Source organism: Heterocephalus glaber, unplaced genomic scaffold (assembly GCF_053883595.1).
Source record: "Heterocephalus glaber isolate CG9 unplaced genomic scaffold, H.glaber_assembly_v1.0 deba00001561, whole genome shotgun sequence".
Lineage (NCBI taxonomy): Eukaryota > Metazoa > Chordata > Mammalia > Rodentia > Bathyergidae > Heterocephalus > Heterocephalus glaber.
This window is the reverse complement of record NW_028258349.1, coordinates 11,270,332-11,274,710: the sequence shown is the minus strand read 5'-3', so window position 1 is coordinate 11,274,710 and position 4,379 is coordinate 11,270,332. Positions and strand designations below refer to the sequence as shown.

The 4,379-nt window shown below is 44.9% G+C and overlaps 1 pseudogene; it reads left to right on the top strand.

Moving 5' to 3' along the window:
• The first annotated feature begins 604 nt into the window (after positions 1 to 604).
• Positions 605 to 1,562, top strand: LOC147824001 (homeobox protein PKNOX1 pseudogene; annotated as a pseudogene).
• Positions 1,563 to 4,379: the final 2,817 nt, after the last annotated feature.

Below are 4,379 nucleotides of genomic sequence, written 5' to 3'. Positions count from 1 at the left end.
CCCCTCATACTAGCTCCCCTTTACCTTGAAAGGCTGGTGAGATCCAGTGCAGTCACATACATGAAGTGATACAGTGTATATACTGGGGTATACTGGGCACACCACACAACGGCCAGCAACAGCAAGAGATTGTCACTGAGACTGGAGGAGAGACAAAATCGTGGGGGAATGTACTGGTCCAGTATTTTTGTTACTACAACAAAATACCTGGGGCTAGATATCTTTACAAAGAAAAGAAAAAGTAGGGGAGGGCATCCCCAGCAGGCCTTGTCCAACCGTGAATATTGTGCAATGTCACCCTCCTCTCACTGAGCAAGGCAGTGTCGCATGGCCCGAGTCCCTTTGACTGTCAAATGAGGACATTGCACTGCAGTCTGGATTGCTGCAGCCACTTTGCTCATCAGTGTGACGAAGACTGGCAGCCAGGTCACAGATGCAACTCCACACCTGTCTGCTCCCCTCGAAACCTAAGGTTGTCCTTCCCCCAGCTGTCACTCAGACACCACTTGCTTCCGACTCAGGAGGATTCAGTGTCATAAAGCAAACTCTCATGAACCATAATGGCTACACAGACAGAAGTACAGACTGCTACTAAGAGGGCAGAATGCAAATGGTTACAGAGTTAAAACAGACCAAGACTCAAACTGTTTGGACCAGATGCAGAAGGAGTGAGCCTCCTCCTGTGGAGTCTCAGACCCGGACACAGGCGGACAAGCAGCCCATTTATAGGCACCCTGTTTCCATCATCAGCTTTGTTTTTTGAGAAATGCAAACACTCCACACAAGGCTCTAAAGGCATGAGTTTTTCTACCAGTTTGGACGTGGACGTTGAGAACTTTGTCAGGAAGCAAGAGAAGGAAGAACTCTTTTGTGAAGACTCGGAAACTGACAACTTAATGGTGGAAGTAATCCAGGTGTGCATTCATCTTCTTAAGGTAGAAAAAATTACAGAACTCAGCAGATTCCTGCAGTCGGTACACTGCCTGCCTGAAGACAGAAATGCACAGTGAGACCCAGCTGAGCAGGGAGCCTGAGGCTTCTACTGCCCCTTGCAGTCCCAGCATATTCCAGGTGCAGCACAGACCCACTCAGCCCAAAGGGATTGGGGTGCCAGCATTTGCCCTGCAACAGGAAAGTGTAACCATGGCAACAGTGGGAGGTGTGCAGTATACCAGCCCCTCATGGTCCTCACTCAGCAAATCAAGTGGTCACTCAGGCATTATCGTCCAGAGTCAGTCAGGATTCAGAACTCCCAGCTCCAGCTGCACTTGAACCAGGACCCCAGCCTCTTGCACCAGGCCTTGGCTCAGCCAAGAACAAGGGGGCCCCCTACCCAAGCTCGCCGTCAGCGTGACGCGGTGCTGGCTCTTTCAGCACACAAGGCTTTTCCACAGAGGTCGAGGAAAAGCAGATTGCCGCTCAAATGTGGCTCTACCCTAAATCAACAACTGGCTCATCAGTGCTAGAAGATGAATCCTGCGGCCATGTTGGATTCCGGTTGTTCAGAGATCCTGAAAACAAAGAAAAGAACTGCTCCGAACAGACTGATCCAGAAGTCTTAACAGCCAAGACAGGTCATCGCGTCAGAAGGCGCGGTTGTGACCACACCACACAGTGACTGTGCCTGCGGACGACCTGCAGCCCCTGGGCTCGAACCGGGCCACCCTAGCTGCTCAGCAGGTCGCTCTGTGGGCGAAGCGAAGACGGGGCCCTGGGCAGCGCAGACTCAGCATCTTTGCAGGGTGCAGCGACTAATTTCAAATGTGCTCGTGTGTGGGTTTTTAAAGAAATCCTTTAAGAGTTTAACGCTAGAAGCTGGGCGTAGTGGTTATCATAGCCCTCAGGAAGCTGAGACAGGAGGATCGCGGCGAGTTTGGGGACAGCCTGGGTTACAAAGTGAATTCAAGGCCAGCATGAACTACATAGTGAGACCCTGTTTCAGAAAAAGGAAAACAAAGAGTTTAACGCTAGAACTGAGATGAATGACCACCCTGACACACAACTTGAGTCCCTAATTTGATTAAGGAATAGTGCTGTCATTTTCTTAAAAATAAATAAATAAACAAATAAATATGCTGTTTTAATTGAGTTGTGTAGTTTCCAGCAGATGTGGATGGGCCACTGCATCTGTGTAGCCCACAGATGGGAAGGAAGCTGTACCCGGGTGAGGTGGCAGTGACCACAGAAGGCTGCGTGTGCCGCAGTTCTCTCATGGCCAGTGAGCTGTTTCATCTGCTATGTATAAAAAGAAACTATTTTGACCTTGCTGGAATTATTGGATAAAAAGCTATTTTGGGGGCCAGGGATTTAGCTCAGTGGTTTCACTGCCTGCTGTGCAAGCACAAGGACCCAAGTTCGATCCCCAGTACCAAAAAAAAAAAAAGCTATTTTTTATAAATTCACTGTGAATTGGATTATGACTGTATTGAGGATAAAATTCCTAGAGAAGAAACAATTTTTAAAAAAAAAAGAAGTTTTAATCACAGTCCTGAAGCTTCAAGTTTGAGGGGCTGCAACTGGTGATTGCTGCCTTGAGGGCAGAGTTCCAAGGCACCATGGGGGGCGTGCATGGCCAAGACAGGAAGCATCTGTGTGGGTGTCTGTCTCTCTGGTCTCTCTCTCCTTCTATAGCCACCAGTATTCGATCATGGGGTTCCATCCTGATGATCGCATCTAATCCTGATCCCTTCCTAAAGGTCCTACCTCTAAACACCATAGTTGAATGAAGTTTCCATCTTCTTAATATCTCACAGTGCGTGGGGACTGAACTTCAACACACTAACCCCTGGGGGGCACACTCAAACAATATCCAAGCCATTGTGTTAGACACGATTGTTTCTTTGATACAAAAAAAAAAAGTGTTTCTATTTTGTGCAGTTTCTCCAAAAGAGCCTGGACAGAAGAAATGGGAGGGGAGGAAGAGAAAGAAAGAAAGAGGGGAAGAAGGAAGGAGAAGGAGGAAGAAGAAGGAAAAGAAGGAAGAAAGGGAGGGGAGAAGGGAAGAACTAAAAAGTAGGTAATTATAGGAGAAAGGCTAGAGAAAATGTGTGTTAGTGCATGATGAAATAAAGGCATAAATGTACACGCCTAGTTTATTCCTCCTCGAGATTTGGAAAAATAATCTCTGAAGGTTGCTTATAGCCCAAAATGGTCTTTCTCAAAAGATGGCCCACTGACAACTTTCTTTTGACACCTCTGAAGAAATTGTTAAAAACATAGATTTTGCCATGCCTATAATCCCAGCACTTGGGAGGCTGAGGCAGAAGGACTGCTACAAGCTCAAGGCCAGCCTGAACGACATAGTGAGACCCTGTCTTAAAAAAAAAAAGACACCCCCAATGATTCTGATCCTTGGATCTGAACTTGAATCCAGAAATCCGTATTTTAATAATAAGGTGATTGTGATGCCACCAAATACTGAGGCTACCAGACTAGCCCAGTGCAGATGGCTGCTCGCTGAGCGTGGCTCACACCTGCTGTCACAGAACTGCTGATGTAACCAACTTCAGACCCAGCTGAGCCTCCCACTCGCACCCATCAACAGTGCGGTATCTGTAGTAACCTGTGTCTCTGCTCACAGTCACTGGTCCTAAAAATAGAGATGGCTCTGTGGGAATCAAATTATTATTAAATGATTACACCATGAGCAATAATGCTGAAAATCCTGATATAAAAACCTGCTAGAAATAAGATAAATAAGAGTAACTGCCACATGTCTGCATTTTTGGCCAGAGAAGGAGAAGTTTACAATGTGTGTCAAATGATTTCAAAATGTGCAAACCTTTTGAGCCAACAATTTGACATCAAGAAAATTATCCTCAGGAGATACAGAGATGTGTGCAAAGATGTGTGTACAAAGATAGTCACTGAACCCCGATATATAATAGAAAATAATTTCAGCCAATCATCCAAAAAATTGTAAACTGGGTAGAAAATAATGAAACCATAAAATGAAATGCTATCTACCTTTTACCACTGACTACATTTAGAACTCATCTTCTAAAACATATATATTGATAAGGAAAAAATGCTCACAATACATTGTTGGTTACAAAACAGCATATGGGGTATGTGCATATAATTTTAGAGAGAGATAGTGTACATGGAACTTTATATATAAAGTATTTTATGTTATATATTTATATATAGCATTGTGATATGTGTATAAATACATGCATCTATATGTTATATAAACACATAGTCACCTCACAAATATGGGAAGGGAGTAAGAGGGCATTGACTATTATTATTGCCCCCATCCTTCCTGCCCCTCCCTCCCCCTAGTTTCACATTAACTAGGTGATGAAGAGTCTTTCATCCTCTTTCTTTTTTTTTTTTTTTTTTTGGTACTGGGGATCAAACTCGGGTCCTTGAGCTTG